The sequence below is a fragment of the Otolemur garnettii genome, unplaced genomic scaffold, assembly GCF_000181295.1.
Source record: "Otolemur garnettii isolate 467f Iridium unplaced genomic scaffold, OtoGar3 scaffold00006, whole genome shotgun sequence".
Taxonomy (NCBI): Eukaryota; Metazoa; Chordata; class Mammalia; order Primates; family Galagidae; genus Otolemur; species Otolemur garnettii.
The window spans coordinates 28,975,836-29,000,449 of NW_003852401.1; the positions used below are offsets into that span (position 1 = coordinate 28,975,836).

At 38.6% G+C, this 24,614-nt stretch overlaps 1 protein-coding gene and 1 pseudogene across 16 annotated transcripts in view; one reads left to right on the top strand and one right to left on the bottom strand.

The window, feature by feature from the left end:
- TRPM3 (transient receptor potential cation channel subfamily M member 3) overlaps nt 1–24,614 on the bottom strand; it is a 559,493-nt gene that overhangs the window by 425,007 nt on the left and 109,872 nt on the right. The window lies entirely within an intron of this gene.
- LOC105888191 lies at nt 17,141–19,382 on the top strand (annotated as a pseudogene).

The window sequence follows — 24,614 nt, forward strand, 5'->3', positions numbered from 1 at the left end:
TCAAAGGACAGCCTAAAAATTGACAGGTTTAATAAACTCCCTACTGATTCACATATATCATCATGTTTGAGAACCACTGGTGTGGAACAAAGTACACAGGCTTTGAATCCAGCCTTAAGTTTGAAATCTCACTTTGTCATTTTTCAGCAGTGTGACCTAAGATACTTTACTTAAAGTTTCTAAGCCTTCAATACCTCATCTGTGCAATAGAAGGGCTGTTAGGAGCATAGTAACACTACACGATTTGAAGTTTCTTAACAGCAGCTAGTCCAGAATAGAAACCCAAGACAATCAGTTCTCAACCATTCTCTTTCCCCTGAATATTCTGGTTAAGGGCACCCTGTATACCTTTCATACTAGTAAGCAGAACTTTAAGATGGTCCTCCAAGATTCCAGGACACAGATTATTGGATTAAGCACAAATTGTGGTACTGCTGTGAAGGAATTTTGCTTCTGTACTTAAAGTCCTAAGCCAGTTGATTTTAAAATGGGAAGATTATTCTGGAAGGACTGGCCTAATCATGTGAGCCCTGTAAAAGCAGTTTTCTCTTGCTGGTTGCATGAGAGGAGGTCAGAGAGATACGCTTGCGCAAGCCTGGACACAAGGGGACCTCTTTCCTATAAATACACAGAAGTAAATACTTTGAAATTGCTTAGAGAGCGAACTTTCCCTGGTGGAGCCTCCAAATGAGTATGCAGCTGTCTGACATCTTGATCACAGAACTGTGAGATAGTAAATGTGTTTCAAAGTTTGTGATAATTTATTATGTGGCAGTAGAGCACCATATATATATATATATATATATATATATATTACACATTATATAACTACATATATGCATATATAATAAAATTGTATATTTATACTTTTAAAGAGTAGTATTATTTAAAAAGAATTCTCTTCTTGCTTTTTACACGACACACCTAAGCTTGTGTTTATATCCTAAATAAGAATTGACAGCACTTGTCTTCCAAGGGACAAATGGAAGGAAAAATAGCACATCCACTATTTTGACATATCACCCAGGACCACAGAAAGGCATGCCTCTCTCACTCCATCTCCTTTAGTTTGTAATAAATGCTCTACAGTGGAACCATCTTCCCATGTTGCTCACCAGCTTAGCTAAAAATGGAGAAGCGACAGCAACTAAACTTTTCACTTGGTGAAACAGCAGTCCCCAAAGGATTACAACTGTGAAGAGCTTTCTCTCCTATTACTCTGGTTGACTTTTCATTTGCTTAGTCTCTCTATGTGGTTTGGGGCGGGCAGGGAAGCAGAGTAAGGATGTTAGCACTTTTTGCCCTTCTGACTTGGACCAAGACCAAGATTTTCTTTGAAAAAGGACCAGTGAGCTTTATATGTTTGAAGTAAATCCCAAATGCTTTGGACTAGTTAGGAACTTGGACATTCACTTCAATTTTATCTTCTAATGCATTTCAAATAAAAATAAATCATATCTTTAGGCTCAACAAAGTTAGTGCTACTAGAAGCGTGATGGTCTCTTTTTATATCCTAAAGCAAATGTTTATAGGAATCTTTGTGTGGAAGCATGAGCGCATTTTCCAGGAAAAATAATAACAACGTCTAATGTTTATTAAACACTTACCCATATGCCAGACCATGTTGTGTGCACATATATGTATTAATATGTTTAACTGTTATATCATTTCTCCAAGAAAGGTAAACTTTGGTCTGTTCCTTGTATACAGTGAGGAAATTACAGAGTATTGAAATAACTTGCCCCAAATCACATAGCTAACAAGTGCAAGAGTTCAGAACCCAGAAATTCTGACTTTCAAGTTGTATTTTATTCTATCCTAGGATGAGATGCATTGTTTCTCTGAGTTCAAAACCCTGCTGCGTGCAAACTGGGGGATTCAGCAGGTGCAGGACCCTCATGTCAAAGAATGCTGTCTGTGTGTGGAGAAGCAAACAACATGGGTGGGAAACAGCAGAACACCTAAAAACCAGTAATTGAATTCTCACAGTTCCCTCCCCAAGCATTTCCTCTCCCTCACCACTGCTATTGGCGGTAAAAATGAAAAATGAGAGATCCTACTTTACAACTTCTGCCTAGAGCCTTGAAAATTCAACAAGGGGCCATAAAACAGACAGTACAGTTTAAGAGTTTATAACAAGATAGAAGCTTTCAGTTCAAGTTATGAGATAAATAGGTCTTAAAAGATGATTCGCTGAACCCCTGATCCTTTATAAGATGTGCTTGGGTCCAAAACACCCTGTGCTTGAAATGTTTGTGTTAAAAGGAAAGAAGGCAAAATTCACTTCTCTCAGTCCCAGGCTATTTGTTTCTGTCAGGGATGTCATGATTTTAAACAACGCGTGTGCGTGTTGTATGTCTGTGCATGCGTGCACACAATGAAAAACAAAATAAAGGTATAAAATGCACAAAAGAGACGCCTCCCCTCCCCAGAAGACCAGATTTTAGATCTGCTCAGTTTTCCTCTTGCCGTGTTCCAAATGGGTTTTGAAAATATAACAGCACAACTGTATCCCTCCTGATACACTGTGTTTCTGAAACTAGTACATCTCAAAGTTCTAGAAGTTAAATTACCATGTATTTTCTAAAGTAAAGGGAGTACCTATTTACAGGAAACTTGCAATGAACACTTTCTAATACTATGTACCAATAATTATTTTGTATTAAATCATAGTGGTGTATATTTATGGGGTACAATGTCCTGATTTGATATACAATGTGGAACGCTTAAACCAAGCTGAATAATTTTTTAATGACCTATTTTTAAAGTTAATATGTGCTACGTTGGGTTTAAAGAGAGCACTCCTTCTGGCCTCCTGGTCTGCCATCTGAACCATGGCATGGTATTTCTAACTGTTTCCCTGATCTTCAGCCTCCCAAAGTCAGCCACCATTCTTTCCCCCAACTTTATCCTCCACATTGCCTAGAATAGGGCTTTTAATCTAGATCCACTAGAATTCAGTGATCCCTAAAGACTAATGAAAAAAAAATCTGTCTTTATTTTCTGATTGAAATTCAGTGTTTCCAGCTATCATGAATGGAGACATTGAACCTCAGTATTATTAGCAGTAACTGTGACATTGTCACTAAACAAAATCACAGATGTATTTACACACCATTATAGTTGCAGCAAATTTCCCCAAATATCATCTATACTTACCACCACTCAGGTTTATGATAGTTACTAGACCTGCTAAAAGATCTTGTAATTTAATGCATTAATAAAGAAGCACATGCATTGCTGTATCATAACTTTTTTTTTCAGTCTGATAACTGGATTCCAATGTAATTGGTCTCCTTCAAAATTGTATGTATCTATTTTTTTAAAAATCCTGAGAAGGGATCCACAGGTTTTCCTGGATTGTAAAAGAGTTCCTTGGCACACACAAAGAATTAAGAACATGTGATCTAGAAGGATTTTTTTAACATAAAACTCTCAATTTCCTACTTCCTTAACTTGAATTTCCTGAGTGGCTCCAAGTTACCCTTCAAGGAGCATCCCAATCCTCTGTGGCCCAGAGAAAGCCTTCTATAATCTCCATGTCTCCCCGGCCGCCTCATCACTGCTTTGTACATCCTTGTACCCTGGATCCCATCTGTTTTAAGTTCCCAGAGGCACTGAACCATCTCAGCTTTTTTATGTTCTAGGCATACTGTTCTGACAAACATGTCTTTCTTTAATTTGCTGCTGGTAAGTCTTACTCATTCTTTGAGACCCACTCAAGGTCACTTTGCTGGGACACCCTGACATATTGACTCTTTGTCTTTTTCAGGCTTAGGACAATCACTCATTTCTTTGCTCCACTCCTGTACACTCTGCCTGGACACAGGGCATCACGGCTGTTTATTTACAAGTGTCTTTCTCTTAGGGGTTGTAAGTCTAGGAGCCCCTGTACCGTCTGTGCAATTGTGTCCAGCACACTGTGGGCCTTTATGGACTCTGCTACTGTCCACACATATTACATAAAAAAGCAAATTCTGAGTTGGCCCAAATGCTTGTTTTGTACTCAATTGTGTAGGAAGCGGGGCCAGCTAACTTGCGTGGCTGACAGCTTCTTTGTGAAGCAGGGCTTCTACATTACAAATATCAGTGCTGACTTCTCCTGGTCCCTCTGGGTAGATTAATTTACATTTTCAGAGTGATCCTCAGCAGAAACATTATAAGTCAACAATGTTTTTGTGGTTACGTTTTTGTGATACCTCCAAGTAGTGTTTCCTCCTGAAAAGTTATCCTCTTCTTTATACATGCCATTTGTTCACCTGTCATTCATCCACTCTGCAAATATTTCTGAGAACATACTATCCACCAGGTGCTGCCTGGGGCCTCTGTTCTCATGAAGCTACAGTGTAGAGTGGCACTGTCCAACAGAACTTTCTAAGATTATCTAGGTCTGCATTGTTCAATACAGTAGCTGCCAGCCATATGTAGGTATCCAGCATTTGAAATGTGACTAGTATCATACAGAAACTGAATTTTTAACATTATATAATTTTAATTAATTGAATTGAAATAGCTATGTGTTAGCAGAGGATACCATATTGACAGGGTGAGTCTAGAGGGTGTGTGGTAGAAATAAGAGAATAATGTGTGAATCAATAAATAAGAAAACAATCAAACAGAAAAACCTCAGATACTGAAAAGTACCAATGCGATGAGTTTAAAGCACACCAAGATAGAGTCAATGAAGTGTCAGGGAATGTTCCCTTGAGGAAGTGATGATGGATCTGAGACCTGAATAGCAAGAAAGATCCTGCTATGGGGAGAAAAGAGGGTGGGGAAATTCTAGGCAGAGGGAACATAAACAAGTACAAACCTGCAACAGAGTTACATGCCTGGCTGGCCTGAGGGGTGGACAGGCCGGCACATCTGGAGTTCAGTAGGAAAGGGTTGTAGCCGGACATGTGGGCAGAGGAGAGCTCATGGCCCCCTGCAGGAAACCAATGGAACCAATTTGAATTTTTTCCAAGTGCAAAGGGAAATCATTGGAGGGTTTTAAATAAGAGGAAAGCATGATTTTATCTATACTTTATAAAGCTCATGCCACTGGCTGTGTGAATATTGGATTGTAAAATGGACGCTAGAGTCCAGTCTGAATTGATACAGGACTCCAGGTGTGAGGTGATGGCAGTTCCGTGTAAGGTCACGGTAAGTACATAGAAGTGAATGGAATTGGTATAGAAGTAAAGTCAACAAAATTTACAAATGGACTAAGTGGGGTGCAGGTAAGAAGGGAGAGGAAATTAAGAACAACCTGTAGGTTTGGGACGTCAGCCTTGGGTGATCATGCCACTGACAGAGATAATAATTGGATGAGGAATGGGCTTGGGGTGAAAAAGCACGAGTTCTGTTTTGGATATGCCAAGTGTAAAAACACCTATGAGACGTGCAAATGCAGATGTCAAGCCTGGAGTTCTGAAGAAAGCTCTGGACTGGGAGTGTGGACTTGAAAGTTTCCAGAGTAGAGGTGGTCTTCAAAGTTCAGGGACTGGATGAGATTCCCTGTGGAACAGGCACAGGCAGAAGAAAGAAAGGGCTCCTGGAGGCCGAGCATGGTGACTGGCACCAGCAAAGGGTAGTTATTCCCTCCAGATTAAGGCCATTCTCTCTTTGGGGCAAAATGGACCAATTCTAAGAACCCAACCATCAGGGCCCAATGACGTGCACATCACGGTGGCATACTGTCATCATTGCCCAAGCAAATGGGTACCATCAGGGTGAGAGAAAACTAGTTACTAACTGCCACTATGTTAACCCACACCCCTGGGAGGGTAGTAATAGCATCTCTATTTCACATAACTGGAATGCAAATCAGTAGTCTTACAGATCTGAGTTAAAATCCTGACTTCATTCTTTATTGGCTGTGTCATCCAGACAAGATACTTAAATCTCCAAATTCATTGGTATAATGAGGCCATAGGGAGAATTAAATAAAACCCTGCATCAAATTCCAATACCTAAGAAGTACCCAAAATGTATTAGCTTTTGATACAAACCCCCTTGGCCAGTGTCCGTAATTCCATTTACCATGTGACAGACTTACAAAATTGACCCAGGTGTCTCTCTCCAAGCCTGTGATCTTTTCACCACTCCATGACTCCTGGACTTGAAAACTACCTGACTGTGGCTCTATTTCTTATTTCTCTTGTATACGTCCCTAAATCTCCTTACAGATAAGTTCTAAATTTAATGCATTCTTTAAAATTTGGAAGTGGATCGACAGTGCTTCCTGAAGTTGGCTCTGCCTTCCGCAATTTGGCAGGCAAGTGCAGACTTTTACTTGTTTCCTTTCAAATACACGCCCAGAGGGATTCTCCCCTTCATTAGTTTCCCACTTTCTCCTCCCAGCCCACCTTCCTCTCCAGGGGAACCTCACCAGCTTGCTCAGCAGCCCCCAGCTCTCTGGCAAGACAAAAAGCACCACTCTTTCTACAAGCTGCCGTTAAATAGACGCATCAGCTACTTTCTTGCTGACTCTGCTTTTGCTGTGTGTTCTGTTTAATAAATCTCAGCCGCCTTGGGGGTTAGAAACAAAGAAATGGTAGACAATTTATTTATCCCTGCTGATCAACTGGAACCATGGAGCCAGCTCTGTGCAGTCATCTCCTGAAGGCTTTTCCTGTATCCCACAGAGCATGTGCTCCATCTCTGTTTTGTACACGTATTTGCACAGGTGATGCACTGGGTCCAGAGGGACACCCCTAATAAACGACCCTAGTCGCACAGGCAACTTTTGCAAAAATCAGATCATATAGGTTTCCATGATTTTTGCAGACTCCTCTGTGTATGTGTGTGTGTGTGCACGTAATCTTACCACCAGTTTCTTGCTATACACTAGGCTGAAAATTAGTCAACAAGTCTTTATAGTAGTATAACACTTGGATGCTGACTATTTTTTAAGAACTCAGCATTTCCCAAGGTTGGAATATCTAATTGACTCTCTTTGAACTGCCCTCATTGGGGTTTCCTAAAGTGTTTTGTTCAAGAATACATTTAAATCAGTAGGTCAACAAATTTTCTCTAGGTCAGGGGAGATAAACATGGAAGAGAGTTTATTTGCTTCTTTCGACTCTTATCTTTCCTAAAAGTGGACATGTGCTTGATTAGTTTAAAAAAAGACAACTTTATCCATTTAATCCACAAACTCTATGCTCTGAATCTGTTTGTTTTTTTTTTTAAACTGCCCTATGTTTTGTTATTTGCCATCCCTGCCCATCTAGCGTCCTTATAACAATTAGGGGACATATCTATCTGGTAGGATTTTTGACATCTTCTCTCATTACGCTGTGGCAGAATCTAGGAAAGAAGAGGGAGATATTACTTGTCGTACCATTCATCATGCTAGAATAAGAGCTGTTTGTTTAAATTAGCTATGGCAGAGGTTCCTAGCATCTTTCCAGATATGTAGGCAAGATGAGAAATAAACTCAGCATGGCAGGCTCTTAAAAAGTAATTGCTTAAAATAACGCCCGGCAAAACCCAATTACTGCCTACCCCAGACATGCAGATTCATACACATTTGTATTTACTTTAACTGTTGACTTATTTTAACTATCCTTTCTTGGCATCCTAAGTTTGGTCCCCAAGTGCCATTTCTGACAATTTCAGGAAGAAACTTCAATCTTGTTACTTTCCTATTTATAATTCCCTGGAGTCATAGCTCTGTGTGTCTCTTTATACTGTAGTACAGAATGGATTTTTGAATTGGCTTAGGTTTATTCTCCCCAGTGGACTGAGAACTACTTAAGGGAATTACTGTGTCTTATTCACTTTCGTAATCACAAAATCTAGTGTTTGTATATTAAAATTACTACATTGTTAAATTAACAGATGGCCTTTCTTATCCTTTTATTGTCAATGTGATGACCAACGATATCTTTTCTCAGAAAAACTGAATACATATTGACAGAACCAAAGTTCTGCATATTTTTTTAAGGAGTTAAGAACTTTGATCTTCAGACATGGGTTCACCTTGATCACTCTATCCAGAGGATGAAGGCATTGGTGGTGAAATGCATAAAGAAATGCTTGTACTTGCTCTATGACAACACCAAATATCCCACCAAAGTGGTATCCTCTGGGTCTACTGCTAGCAAACAAGAGTCAAAGTGAAGGAACCATAAAAGAGCATTTTTTTTGTTGTTGGTGGTTTATGAAAAATTCAGTAAATTAGAATGATAAATATATGGTTCCACCTCACATTTATATCCTACAACCATGGCACCTAGATTATAAGCAAGGTCAGCAGTCAAGCACTGGGCAAATCATAATGTTAAATCATACTGATTTCTCACCTGTGGGTCAGCCCACGGGGTAGTTTCTATCTGATGAACAGTTTCTAGTTTGATAGTTTCTTTGATTTTTTTTTTCTTTTCACTTTGAACCCTCACTAGCTTCAAGTATCTTTTTGTTGGGTTGTTTACGATCTGGTGAAATTGCTCCTAAAGCTTTAACGTTTACTATTTAGTAAATGTCAAAGTAATTAGAGATGTGGATTAAAATTTCAGATGTTATTTGGCTCCATGAACAGGTAAATGTGGGGAATACTTTTTGGATCTCAGAAGTTTGGGGAAAGTTTGCCATTCTTTTTCATAAGTGAAAGCAAACTTCTAACCAAACACGAATATCTTCTTCATGGGGATTTATTACCGCTTTGTCTTCTGTGGTTGGTTTAGGGCTTGTTTGGCTGCCAATGTTAGTATATTCTCTGGAAGGCTCCAGGGAGCATGGTTCGTTGTTTGTATCTTAAGAAGGACGAGATGGACAACATATTTTCCAATGACACAGCTAAAACTGATTTATAACTTGAGCAGTGTGTTCCTTTGATTAATCTCCCTCCTCCTACCCTGTGTCACAATTTAATACTCACTAACCTTAAACTTTTCTTTGATTTCTGTCCACATTTTCAAATTTGTCTTTTTCACATTCTTCCCTGGGACTTTCATTTCCATTTTTTTTAATTTTTTTTTTATTAAATCATAGCAGTATACATTAATACTATCATGGGGTACAGTGTACTATTTCTGTATACAATTTGAAATACTTTCATCCAACTGGTTACCATAGCCTTCATGTTTTTTTTCTTAGTTATTGTGTTAAGACATTTATATTCTACATTTAGAGAGATTCACATGTACCCTTATAGGATGAACCATAGGCGTGATCCTGCCAATCACCCTCCCTCCACCCATCCTCCCCCCTCCCCTCCCTTCCCTCTTCCCTCTCCCCATATTCCTGGGCTAAAATTGGGTTATAGCTTTCCTATGAAAGCTATAAATTAGTTTCATAGTGGGGCCGAGTACATTGGATACTTTTTCTTCCATTCTTGGGATACTTTGCTAAGAAGAATATTTTCCAGCTCCATTCATGTAAACTTGAAGGAGGTAAAGTCTCCATCTTTTTTAATGGCTGCATAGTATTAAATACAGTAAATCAGAGTAGAGGAATACCCAACCTTCTCTCCTTCCCCTAACAAGGGAGATCGGCATGTTTTGCAGGGCACCTAATGGATGTCTAGTTCCAGAAGATTTTCACAGGCCCCACTCTGCAGTGAATCTGACCTATTCCTCAGTTGCAAGGTACCTGGATATCAATGCTCATTGTAGTTCACTGCAGGTTCCTACTAGAAATATCCTCATTTTTTGAATTTCTCTTGTGAACTCTTCTACCCTTCCTGATCTGCTTGTGTGCTTGCCTCCTCCAAACTGATAGTAATATGCAGAATTTCCATACTCCTCTGACACTTTCATAGCACCCAACAAGAGCCCTCAAAGCCTCACAATAGCATGTCCCACATCCCACAGCCCACAGCCCACACAGGAACAAGAAATACCTTGCCCATATGCTTTCAAGCCTGTTCCTATTGTTCTTGGGTTATAGTTGTTGCTAAAAAATTTTGGTTTCAATTTTATTCTTTATTTACATGTGCCACATAGAATGCTTTAATTGTGTTTAGTTTTTCCTTACCTAATGTACCCCTTTCATTGGATTGACTTTGTATCAGGATCACTAATTTTTATGTAAAGGTTTTATTATCAGAGAAATTTTAGGTTCACAGCAAAATTGAGAGGAAGGTACAGAGATTTCCCACATATGCCCACCTTCTACTCATGCAGTAGCCTCCCCTGACATGAACAAGCCCCCCCCCAACGTAACACATTTGTTACCATTGATGAACCTACATTGACGCATCATTACCCAAAGTTCACAGTTTATGTTAGTGTCCTCTGTACATTCCGTGGGTTTAGACAAACTTAGAATGACATGGTCCAACCATTGCATGGAGTGGTTTCGCTGCGTTGAAATTCCTCCTTGTTCCACCTACTCATAGGCTCTCCCATCACTATTTTTCAGTTGTTTTCTAGTCCATTCTTCCTCTCCTTCTTGGTCTCCCTCTCTCCTGCTGTTTACATTATTCCCAGGAGAAGGATGCATTATTTATTCCTGGAACTCAGATTACAGCCCTGTGAAATGCCCGATTTCACTATTGTGGTTTGAAAGTCCCAGAACTGCATTTACATTTATGTGACAATAACAGTCTCAATATTTTTCTTAAATCTTTGCTTTCTCTCCTTTTATCCCCTACAAGTCTGCACAGGGCACTCTTCATTTCTATACTTTGCATGATTTTTTGCTGTATCCACACTCTATACAAGGCACCATGGGGGAAGGTAGGCAAATTTACTAAGCGTGGTCCTAGAAAATCCCCTGTTTTGAGGAAAATCCTCTGAAATGACAATCACAACCTCCTTTAAAATTCTTGGTCCCTTTCCATTTACCACAAGATAAGTTTTCTATTTTTTCTTCAATTCCAGGGGCTTTACAGGACAGGGAGCACTGAGATGAAGGCTTCCAGCAAAGATGAGTCAAAATATCTGACCTATCTCCCATAGAGCATGACTCGAGAGAAAGAATTATGACAGCATTGACTGAGTTTCCTGCTGCCCGTCCCACCTGAAGTAGTTTTCAGGTGTGTTTACAACTGAATTGATTTTTCCAGTCTGGGGAATGGAGGAGTCTTTGGATGTCCACGTTTCTCATTCAGACTCCTTCAGGCAGTAGCTCGTGCTGGAATTCAGCCTTATACTTAGAATTTACCAAGACAGGGCACACTTGTCTCTTAATCTGAAGGTGATCCAAAATATTAAACAGAAGTAAGTAGTGGTATTACCCTGGATGAATCCAGAGGAGAAAAACAAAGAAACCTCTTCTTCTTTTCACATGCAGAAGGGTAAAGAGTTCAGTAGGTAACATCAGGGGAAACCAAAGACTGGCAACTCCAGTATAATTATTTCTCTGTAATGACGCTCCTTGAGAACACTTGGCTACCATGCGTAGTATCACGGATTCGGCATACTTTAATTGCTGGTTATTTTCGGCAAAGTAGCATTTAAAGTTTTTGTTCTCTAGCTGCCGAATGGATAAATGCAGCATTTGACTCATATGTTGATCCAGGATTAGTTTGTTCTGTAGCATCTTTCAATGTCACACCAGAAAAAGGTGCAACTCTTTCTGGGCAGTCCTCCTACAGACCATCTAAAATAGCCACACAAGGATCATTCCTACAGCTTTCAGGAGCATCTGAAACAAGCCACAGTGTGGTTCAGCAGGAGTCACTTGGGGAAAGTGGGTTCTTTTTCTGAGTCTTCAGCATTCAGGCTGTTTTAAAAGTCAGAGCCCTCTGCAAAGGGAGGGACAGTGCCAAGCCTTAAGTTTCATATATTGCGACAGCCTAGTGTTTTTCAGATCTCACTTGGCCCAAGAAAGCTGTCAGGGACGGCCCCTGCAGAGACATCTGACCCAAATTATGATTTCTTTCAGGGAAGGGAAACCCCTTTAGGACAAACAGGAAGCGATCTCTCAGCATAATGTATTCCCATCGGGAACAAGTGAACAGTTTACTTTTTAGTTCAAAGCAGTGAATTCAAGACACATAAGTTGGTTTTGGCTCAATGTGACCCTAAAATCAAGTCAAATGGAATGAGTTTACAGCCTTAAGATTCTATTTGGCTGAATGCTGAGTTTGAAGTGTTGAATTCCACCTCACTTTAGTTATTATTTTTTCTTTAGCCATGTCCAAAGGACTGCTAAGTTTCAGAAATAAAATAAAGTGCTATTGATTCTTAGATCCATGATCAGGCTTCCCTATGGCCAAAATGATCCCCTAAGGTATGGTGTTAAGTGAAAAAGACATTTTAAAAGTATATATAAACCATCAAAAGAAAATGTTCTTAATCTTGTTAGAGAGATTTACATTTTCTGTTTTAATTTATTTCACTTTTCTCTGGTAGTTAATGGTTAAACTTACCTAGTTTTATTATCTTTCAAGCTGATTCATTTTTATTTTCTTGTTAAATACCAGTTATCTGCCAATGCAAAAAGAGGTATGATCTTTGCCTTTACTTCATTAAGCAAGCAAGACCTGTGACATAGTTACAAGTTGCTGATGATAAAATGTACATCTGATATTTATTCTGCAGAGTTGACACACTCTGAAAAATAAAATGGGGGTATTTTCTAACTTTTTCGTTAGTATGCATAGTATAAAAACCTTCACAGAATCAAGATACATAGCAACCACTCCATCTTTCAATCTATTAGTCCTGCCATTCCCAGAGAAAGACTTACTTGGTCTGATAAATTTTATTTCAATAAACATAATGCCAGCTAAATAACAAAGACATCTTTTTTTTTTAATTAGAAGGATCTTATCACATTAAATGCAGAGTATAAAATGAGTGCTTTGGTTTACTAAATTTCCTCAGTACTTATTTAAGTGATGGCTGATGAATCAGAATGTGAATTCTGATTATTTATGCCTTTGGAACCCCAAGCCAGAGCCTGGAGTCTGGGCTGGAGTCGGTGGTAGATCTGAGAACCCTCGGGTCTGCCTAACAATGAGCCCAATCTGGGGTTATGTCTATAACTAATGCAGGAGTCATTGTGCTTCTTATTCAGTTTATAAACCCTGGGATAACTAACAAGTACACAGATGGAAAAAGAGATTTACACATATGTCATTTTCCCCAGGTTTTTACATGTTTGTTCTTTAATGTGTTTCTGCTTTAATGTATCTCAACAAATTTAAGACTTATGGTACCACATAGTTCTAGTAGTGGAAGTTATGATGTTTCTACTGATCCAAAAGCATTCTGCACAAGCATGCTGAGTTAATGCCTTGGTACTGCACCCACTGAGGGACAAGCCAAGAACAACAGAGACATTGTGAAAAAATAAAACCAAACACTTTCCTTTTCTTTTTCTCCTGTAAAATCAGCAAAATCCCTAGTCTTGGAAAATGATCCTTTTTGATATTGAATCTAAAGAAAAAAATCATTTTAACGGGAGAAAGATGAGACTGTTGATCCACCTGTGTCCAGGCACTTATTTTGATTTTTAATCTAAAAGGGAGCATGAAACACATATGGCATCTAATGTGTGGTGATAGCACCTTGGAACTTCAACACTTAGTTCTCCCTTTGTTGTGTAGTTGGTAGATGCATATGTAAAAGAGAGAAGGGCTACCCAAAACTGTTTTGTGTAACCCCAAGAAACAAAGGAGTTGCATTTGAGATGACAGGCATGTCATTGACCAGGTATTGGGTCTTGGTGCCCCCTTGTGGTTAACTTGACAATACAGATGGAGGAACAACAATGAACCATCAGGGAAAAAGAAATTTCCTGCCATTCATCTTTTCCCTTTCTGTGCTTCAGCTATATTGGCTTTCTTTTAGTGCTCAGATGTGCCATGTTCCCTTCTTTGTTCCCTTCTTGCACGTGCTCCCATGTCCTGAGAATGCTCTCTCAGCTACTCGGTTTGCCTGGTTCACTTTGACATCATTTCATCATGGAACCATTCCCTGATGTCATGTATTAGATCATTGTTAAGTATTATATGCTATAAGAAATCATCAGTTGCTAAATGTACTTCTCTAGATTGTAACTGGAGCCAGTAGTTTTAGCTTTTGAACCTTGAAAAGGAATATTAATCTGTAGGAAACCATCTAATACAAGTGATCACCTCTCTTTTTAATGAGAGATCTCAGTATAAATGAAAGACCAACTTTTTAAATACATGACGCAACATTGATGTTGTTCTAAAAACTTCATCCAGTGAACTGTTCGTTTTTCTTTTTTTGCTCTTCTTCCTTCCGCTACGTATATTTTCTAGTAACCCCATGAGACTCGTTTTCCCCATCAAACCTATAGCATAGCAGGCATTCAATGAACATTTATTTGGCTAGAATGACCAATTTATTATTCTGTAATACTATTAAAACATGGAGTCAAAATCCTGATGAATTATAAAATAAATAAAAGGCACAACTGAAATTAAAATAATCTTTTTCTGGTTCCAGTTCTAAGTGGAAATTTTTTCAGTTTTACTCCATTTAGTATGATTTTGGCTGTGGATTTATCACAGACGGTTTCTATCAGGGTGTCCACTATCACCACTAGTTTTCAACATAGTGCTGTAAGTCCTAGCTAATGTGATCAGGCAAGAAAAGGATATCAAAGGTATTCAAATGGGAACAAGAGGAGGTTAAATCTTCATTCTTTGTTGATGACAGTTTTTCTTTTCTTTTTGTTTTTTGAGACAGAGTCTTTGTTGCCCTTGGTAGAATCCTGTTGTGTCATAGCTCACATCAACCTCAAACTCTTAGGCTCAAGCTATCCTCTTGCCCAGTTTTTCATTGTTAGAAGAGAGGGGGTCTCACTCTTGCTCAGGCTGGTCTCAACCTGTGAGATCAAGCAATCTACCCACTTCAGCCTCCCAGAATGCTAGGATTATAGGCTTGAGCCACTGCATGGCTGACGATAGAATCTTATACTTAGAAAACCCCAGGGACTCAATCATTAGACTCCTGGAAGTGATCAAGAAATACAGCAACATCTTCGGATATAAAAATCAACATCCACAAATCAGTAGTCTTTATAAATACAATAATTAAGCTGAGAATCAAATCAAAGGCACAAATTCCCTATACAGTAGCTTCAAAGGAAATGAAATACCTGGAAATATGCCTACCAAAGGATCTGAAAGATCTGTACAGAGAGAACTATAAAACCCTGATTAAAAAAATATAGCAAATGATGTTAACAAATACAAGAACATACCATCCTCATGGCTTGGAAGAATCAACCTTGTTAAAATGTCTATACTACCCAAAGTGATCTATGAATTAAATGCAGTCCTCATTCAAACAACAATGTCATACTTTGAAGAACTTGAAAAAAATAGTTCTTTGTTTCATATGGAACCAGAACAAACCCTGAATAGCCAAGGCAATCCTAAGAAATAAAAACAAATCTGGAGGCATCACATTGTCAGACTTCAGGTTATACTACAAGTCTATAATGATCAAAACAGCATGCCATTGGCATAAAAATAGATACATAGATCTATAAAAGAGAATAGAAAACCTAGAGATGAAACCAGCCTCATAGTACCATCTGATCTTTAATAAACCAAACAAAAGTACACACTGGGAAAAAGAACCACTATTTAATAAATAGTGCTGGGAGAACTGGTTAGCTGCATGTAGTAAACTGAATCTGGAACTGCAACTCTCACCACCTTTGCACCTCTCAAAATTGACTCACACTGGATAAAAGATTTAAATCTAAGATATGAAATGATAAAAATTCTAGAAGAAAGTGTGGGGAAAATGATTAATGATATAAGCCTGGGAAAAAATTTTATGAAAAAGACCCCATTGGCAATTGCAGCAACATCAAAAATAAATAAATAAGACCTGATCAAACTTAAAATCTTTTGCATAGCTAGAGACACAACAAACAAAACAAATAGACAACCTTCAGGATGGGAGAAGATATTCACATGTTAAGATTCTGACAAAGGGCTAATAACCAGAATCTACAGAGAACTCAAGCAAAACAACAAGAAAAAAGTAAACAACCCAATTAATCACTAGGCAAGAGAAATGAACAGAACCTTCTCCCAAGAAGACCAAAGAGTGGCCAACAAACACATAAAAAAATGCTCATCATTCCTAATCCTCAGAGAAATGCAAAGCAAAATCACCTTGAGATATAGCCTGCCGAACCCCAGTGAGAATAGCCCATGTCAAGACATAATCTGCTAAAAGGTCTGAATCCCTGATCAAATTTGCCACAAAGGCCAGAGGCTTACTTGGAACTTTCCCCATTCTGGAAACAACTAAATGTTTGGTGATTAAACTGTGGCACTCACTTAACATCTTCCCCAAACTGGGAAACAATGACAGGGCTGCAATTTAGTTTGATACAGCATTTAAGTTCCAGTGTTCACCATAAGTCTTCCCAGACTAGAAAGCAAAGCAGAACAGCAATTAAGCTCTAAAATTAAGTAATAAAGATCTAATACTACCAAGGAATGCCTGCAAAAACTTAAAGAGGTGAAGGTGTCCTCAAATGTGCAGGCATCAACACAAAAATGCAAGGATTATGAAAACTTTAGAAACCAAACCAAAGTTCCAAAATAAATCTAGAAGAATGTAAATATCTATAAAGAATTCATAAAGAATTTCGAATAGTCTTATTAAAGATGTTCAGGGAATCACAAGAAAATGTGGATAGAAAACTAAATGAAATTTGGAAAACAATAAAGATATTTTATAGAGACTGAAACAATTAAAAAAATAGAAATCCTAGAAATAAAGGTGACCATAACTGAACTGAAAAATTTACAGAAAGCTTCAACAACTTAATTAAATAGAGGAACGAATGAGTAAGTTTGAAAACTGAACAAATGAAATGACCCAACCAAAGAAGCAAAAATAAAAATAAATTAAAAGAGTAAAGAAAGCCTACAAGTATTATGGGACACTATCAAGCAAATCAATGTTCACATAATAGGAATTCCCATTGGAGACAAGAGGGAAAAATGTTTAGAAAGCATGTTTAAGGAAAGGATGGCTGAATATTTCCCAAATCTGGATAAGGACAACAGGAGTCAGATACAGGAAGCTCAGGAGCTACCAAATTCAACCCAAATAGGAATTTCCTAATATACATCATAATCAAATTATCAAAAATCAAAGGAAAAGGCAGACACTGCTCAGTTTGGGTGTAGCATGCAGGCACTGACAAAAAATGCCAAGCAAGGCTGAGTGTGAGGCTGTAGAAGCCAAGTCCATCCAAGATGCTCTATAAACTGAAGAAGGAGAAGTAACCCCTGCAAGCTTGCCAAAGGCCTGGTTAAGCCCAGGAGCTTGAGGAAGGGTGGTAGAAGCAAGAACACTGAGGAGATGTGTTAAATTGAGGAATACAGAAGAGAAATTATTCCTTCTGCTTTACACAGTAGTCTGAAAATCTGTGAAATAATTCTTATCACTGGGTACAGTGGCCATTTGTCACCGCCTGTGTCACCTCCTGTGAATGGTGAGGGAGGGAGCTGCGTATTACTCTGCCTTGCTTCTTCGCCATACCTGTGTACTCACACTCAGTCCATGGCCCATCCCTAGTCCCAGCCACCATCATCCAACAAGTGTTCTAAAAATAGCATGCCACCCTGCACACAGGTCAGAAAAATCAGATTGTCAAGTAGGAGCATCAGCAAAGCTCCTCCTACTTCAACCTCAGCAAGAGTCCACAGCTGCAGAAGCTTCCTTGCCCTGAAAGATTTGCCAACCCAGGAGTGGGAGGAGCTGTTTATCCACAATCTGTACCAGGGCTGTGTCCTCTGACTTTGTGTCAGACCCACTCAATGACCTGAAGTTTAAGGAGGTGAAATGGACAGGACTCAATGAGATGGTACACTACATCACCCATACCCATGATGTTGTTATCAAGGCCATTTACCCTGAGGCTACCACCATGTTTTCAGTGAACCTCTTCCTGACACTGTCACCTTCATCAAATCCCTCAGGGGCTGAATTTGATTGAGAAGAAGATAAGCCCACCCTGGAAACTGCCTGGCCATAGCTCTGACTTGTAGGTAGGTTTTTTTGTATGTTTCCTTGAGTTTTCTGATTTCTAGACAAACATAGTCAAGAAATACATTGATTAGAAGTTTGTCCTTGCTCTTCTGGACTTACTTGACAATGAGGATCCTTGAGAGTGGGACCTCCTCAAGATCATTTTGTACCAAATCTATGGCAAGTATTGGGGACCCTGGGCTTAGATTCGTATGCAGATCAACCACATGTACAGGTTCATTCATGAAATGGACAATCACAATGGGATTGCCAAGCTCCCGGGGCTCCTGGGCAGTGTCATCAAGGGCTTTGCCCTGACCCTTAAGGAAAAACACAGATAAGGAAGCTGTTCTGTTCTGAACAGCTTCCTTATCTGTGTCCTGCTTCCCCTTCACAAGGTCAAGTACCTTAGTGTCTACAACCCTCAGCTGGCACACTATGTGGTACAGTTCCTAGAAAGGAAAAATAGTCTGACTAAGTTGGTGATTCTAGGACTTCTCAGGTTTGAGTTTAAGAGCCACATCCCTAAGGAGTTGATGTTATTGGATGAACAAGAGGATATTTTGGACATTATTGAACCTTCAGAGTTCAGCAAAGTGATGGAACTACTCTTCCACCAGTGTGCCAAGTATGCCTCCAGCCCTCATTTCTAGATGGCAGAACATGTTCTTTGTTACTGGAACAATGAGTATGCCATGAGTCTGATAAGTGACACTCGGACATGCTGCCAGAGTGCTGCTCATCATGTTCCCTGCACTCTACAGGAACTCCAAGAGCCACTGGAACAAGACAATCCATGGACTGATCTATAATGCCCTGAAGCTGTTTATGGAAATGAATCAGAAGCTGTTTGATGACTGTACACAATAACACAAGGCAGAGAAACAGAAGGACTATCTCCAAATGAAGGAATGGAAAGAGACATGGACAAAGATTGAAAGGCTTGCCTGACTTAATCCCCAACATATCTTGTGTTCTGAGTTTTTCTTTTCTTTTTTTTTTTTTTTATTGAATGGTAACTATGTACATTAATGCACTTCTGGGGTACAGTATGGGGTTTTCACATGCAATCTGAAATACTTCCATCAAACTGGTCAACACAGCCTTCATGTCATTTTCTCAGTTATTGCTTTAAAACGTTCACATTCTACTCTTAGAAAGATTCACCTGTACCCCTATAAGATAAACCTCAGAAGTGATCCCTCCAAAGTTCTGAGTTTTTCTATTGCTGCTCTCTGTGTACCTGATGCAGACAGAGACCTCTACCACCACCACCGTGGCAGAGGACATCCAGCTTCTGAAAAGAAAGGTGGAGACTGAAGCTATACGGATACTAAAGGAATCAAGAAGCAGAAAGTGCTGCTGTAGAGGAAGTTGGAGCTGCCCCAGAATGTTTATACCACCAAGACACTCTAAGTGCACAACCAGGAAGAAAAATTCTTAACTGCTAGCCATGAGGCTCTCTGAGACCGTCACCTTCCTACTACAGTGCCACAGCCCACTCAGCTCTGGGATGCTTCCCAGCCCTCCACCCTCTGTTCTGCACTGGCTGACTTAGGGCAAAGCAGTGCGTCTCTTCCTGCTCTAGGGAGGGGAAAAAGACACTTAAAGCAGGGATACCCAGAAAGTGGTCCCTCTTCTTCCCTAAAATGTGTTTATGTTTCCCTGTGGCTAGTACAGACAGAATGAGCACTCAGATGCTCAGTTCTCAAACAACCAGAGGATGCCCACTACCCTCCTGCTCCTGTCCCTACAGCCACCTGAGGTTGCTCTGAGAAACATACACAAAGGAATACATATGCTTCTCTACTCTCCCCTTCATTCTCTTTCTCTCTCTCCTTTAAAGGGATATTATTCTCACCAAATTATGTCAAGTTCCATTGGCCCCTGGAGTAACCAGAGGAAAACCATCCTCCAGCAGAATAAATAAATTGTCATCCAGCAGTGTGCAGGCTGAAGGGGTTATGCTATTTCTTCTTACCCACTGTCTGACCAAGACAATGTATGAGGTCAAAAGGAGAAAGTATATGCTTTAGACAATAAGTGATGCACATAGGGCCCAGATGGCCCAAAGCGGGCATGAGAAAACACTTTATATTGTGGCTCCTCTTTGGTAAGCAGCATCCCTGGGATCACAAACATGGAGGAGATCACCCTGGAGCTGATTCTTTCCTGTGCTATTGATTTTCATACTTACAAGGAAGGAAGCAAGGAGTAACATCCCAAGCATAGCTCCTGCCAACACCTATTATTTCCTTGTTTTGCTGTTTCTGAGCAGGCCCTCACTTGTCTCTTTTAGGACCTTAGAGGGGCAAGGGGCTGAGAATGGTTGGACCCATGTTTTAGGGGCACAGGCACTATGGCTTTTAGCTGTACACATAAGGTGATTTACTCACAGAGTGATATAAAGGTGGATAGGGCCTGGGCTAATGTCCCCTTAATGTATACAACTGAATAAAGTGGGTCTCTGAAAAAAATCAAAGATTAAAAAAAAGAGTATTCAAAAACAACTGAGGGAGAGAAAAGAAACATCATATTCAATAGAGCTCCAACATGGTTTTCAGCAAATTGCAGAAATTCTGTAGGCCAGAAGAGAGTGAAATGATATATTCAAACTGCTGAAAGGAAAAAAAACAAAAACAAACAAAAAAAACCTGTCAACCAAGAACACTTTACCCAGTAAAGATGTTCCTTCAACATGAAGGAAAGACAGACACTTTCCAGACAAACAAAAGCGGAGGGAATTCATCAACACCAAATGTGTCTTTAAAAAAATGCTAGAGTTCTTGAATCTGATGCAAAAGGGCTACAAGAAAACATTTACAGGTACGAACTTACCAGTAAAAGTAAGAATACAGACAAGTTCAGGTGACTCTAACATAATTGTGGTTTATAAACCATTCATGTCTTAAGTGTGAAGACTAAAATATAAAACTATCAAAGACAATTATAACTACAACAGTTGGTTAAAAGATAGGCAATATAAAAAGATGTAAATTTAAACATTAAAAAGTCAGTGTGTGAGGGAGAAATGATGTAAAAATAGAGAGCTTGTTTTTGATATATTTCTTTTCCTCATGACCAAAGTTAAGTTGTTATCAGTTTAAAATAATCTGTTATAAGATTTTTTTGTATGCCTCATGGTTGCCACAAGCAAAACCTACAATAGATATACTAAAATTAAATAGCACAACATTAAATCATAGTACTAAAGAAAATAACCTAACTATAAAGTAAAACAAAAAGAGAGGACAAAAAGAAGAAGGATCTACAAAACAACCAGGAAATAAGCAAATGAATGACAGTAAGAAACCATTACTTATCAAAAATAACCTTGAACATAAATGGATTAAATTCTGTAATGGAAAGATACAGAGTGGCTGAATGGATTTAAAAGAAAAAGATCCAACTGTATGCCATCAATAACAAACTCATTTCACTCATAAAGACACATACAGACTGAAAGAGAAGGGGCAGAAAAAGATATTCTATGGAAACAGAAATCAAAAAATAGCAGAAGTAGCTAAATTTATATCAGATAAAATAGACTTTCAGTCAAAAACAGTAAAAAAAAAAAATAATCTGAAAAGATATTTTAAGCAACACAGACAACCATTTTTAAAATAAGCAGACACATGTATTGCCAGGCATGGTGCCTCATGCCTTTAATCCTAGCATTTGGAAGGCTGTGGCAGGAGGACTGCTTGAAGGCAGGAGTTCCAGACCAGCCTAAACGGAAGCAATACCCTGTCTCTACCAAAAAAAAAAAAATTAGCGGGGTGAGATGGTTCACACCTATAGTCCCAACTACTCAGGAGGCTAAGGAAGGAAGATTACATAAGCCCAAGAGTTGGAGGTTGCAGTGAGCTAGGGCAATGCCACTGCACTGTAGCCTGGGTGATGGAGACCTTGTCTGAAAACAAACAAATAAAAAACCCAAAAAAGACCTTTTAAAAAACCAACTTTTTGATTTATTGATCTGTTGTATAATCCTTTTGTTTTCAATTTCATTTAATTCTGCTCTAATTTTGGTTATTTCTTTTCTTCTGCTGGGTTTGGGATTGAAATATTCTTCCTTTTCCAGTTGCTTGAGATGTCCAATTAAGTTGTTAACTTCCTCTCTTTCTGTTCTCTTGAGGAATGCTTGCAGTGCTATAAATTTCCCTCTTAGGACTGCCTTCGTGGTATTCCAGAGGTTCTGATAATTTGTATCTTCATTATTGTTTTGTTCCAAAAATTTGGTAATTTCCTTCTTAATCTCATCTCTGACCCAGCTATCATTCAGCAAAGGTTATTTAGCTTCCATGTTTTTGTATGAGTCTGCAGATTCCCATTGTTACTGAGTTCAACTTTTATTCCATGATGATGCAAGAAATATTTTTTATTCTTTTAAATTTCCTGAGGTTAGACTTGTGACCTAAGATGTGATCGATTTTGGAGTATGTTCCATGGGCTGAACTAACCAAGAAAAAAAGAGTAAAATCTCTGATTTCATCAATCAGAAATGGTAAAGATGAAATAACAACAGACTCCTCAGAAATTAAAAAAATCCTTAATGAATATTACAAGAAATTTTATTCTCAGAAATATGAAAATCTGAAGGAAATCGACCAATACTTGGAGGCACACCACCTTCCAAGACTTAACCAGAAGGAAGTGGAAATGTTGAACAGGCCTGTATCAAGTTCTGAAATAGCATCAACTATATAAAATCTCCCTAAAAAGAAAAGCCCAGAACCAGATGTCTTCACATCTGAATTCTACCAAACCTTTAAAGAAGAACTAGTACCTATATTACTCAACCTTTTCCAAAATATAGAAAAGGAATACTACCCAACACATTCTATGAAGTAAACATCACCTTGATCCCCAAACCAGGAAAGGACCCAACAAGAAAAGAAAATTATAGACCAATATCACTAATGAATATTAATGCAAAATTATTCAACAAGATCCTAACAAACAAAATCCAGCAACGCATCAAACAAATTACATACCATGACCAAGTAGGTTTTATCCTAAAGTCTCGAGACTGGTTCAATATATGTAAATCTATAAATATAATTTATCACATAAACAAATAAAAAAACAAAAACCATATGATTCTCTTAATCGATGCAGAAAAAGCTTTTGATAATATCCAGTATCCTTTCATGATCAGAACACTTAAGAAAATGGGCATAGAAGGGACATTTCTTAAACTGATAGAGGCCATCTACAGCAAACCCACAGCCAATATTGTATGGAATGGAGTTAAATTAAAATCATTTTCACTCGGATCAGGAACCAGGCAAGGTTGCTCATTGTCTCCACTGCTTTTTAACATTGTCATGGAAGTCTTAGCCATCATAATCAGGTGGCTGAAGAAAAGGTGATCAAGGGTATCCATATAGGTTCAGAAGAGATTAAACTTTCACTCTTCACAGATGACATGATTGCATATCTGGAAAATACCAGGGATTCTACTCTAAAACTCTTAGAAGTGATCAAGGAATACAGCAGCATCTCAGGTTACAAAATCAACACTCATAAATCTATAGCCTTTATATATACCAACAATAGTCAAGCTGAAAAAATAGTCAAGGACTCTATTCCATTCACAGTAGTGCCAAAGAAGATGAAATATTTGGGAGTTTACCTAACAAAGGACGTGAAAGATCTCTATAAAGACAACTATGAAACTCTAAAAAAAGAAATAGCTGAAGGTGTTAACAAATGGAAAAATATGCCATGCTCATGGCTGGGAAGAATCAACATTGTTAAAATGTCCATGCTACCCAAAGCAATACACATTTTTAATGCAATCCCTATTAAAGCTCCACTGTCATACTTTAAAGATCTCAAAAAAATAATTCTTCATTTTATATGGAATCAGAAAAAACCTTGAATAGCTAAGACACTACTCAGAAATAAAAACAAAGCTGGAGGAATTATGCTACCACACTTCAGACTATACTATAAATGGATAGTGATCAAAACAGCATGGTACTGGCACAAAAACAGAGAGGTAGATGTATGGAACAGAATAGAGAACCAAGAGTTGAACCCAGCTACTTACTGTCATTTGATCTTTGACAAGCCAATTAAAAACATTCAGTGGGGAAAAGATTCCCTATTTAACAAATGGTGCTGGGTAAACTGGCTGGTGACCTGTAGAAGACTGAAAATGGACCCACACTTTTCACCATTCACTAAGATAGACTCTCACTGGATTAAAGATTTAAACTTAAGACTTGAAACCATAAAAATACTAGAAGAAAGTATAGAGAAAACACTTGAAGAAATTCTAGAGTAGAATATAAACTTCTTAACCAATGACTAAGAAAAATTCTAAGAGTAGAATGTAAACGTCTTAACCAATGACTAAGAAAATAACATGAGGCTATGTTAACCAGTTTGATGGTTTTTTAAATATTTTAAATTGTAAAACACCACACTGTATGCCATGATTGCACTAATGTACACAGCTATCATTTAATAAAAAAAAAACTATAAAAATACTAGAAGAAAGTGCAAGGAAAACTTTTGAAGAAATCAGCCTGGGTGAATATTTTATGAGGAAGAATCCCCGGGCAATTGAAGCAACATCAAAAATACACTACTGGGACCTGATCAAACTAAAAAGCTTCTGCACAGCCAAGAACACAGTAAGTAAAGCAAGCAGATAGCCCTCAGAATGGGAGAAGATATTTGCTGGTT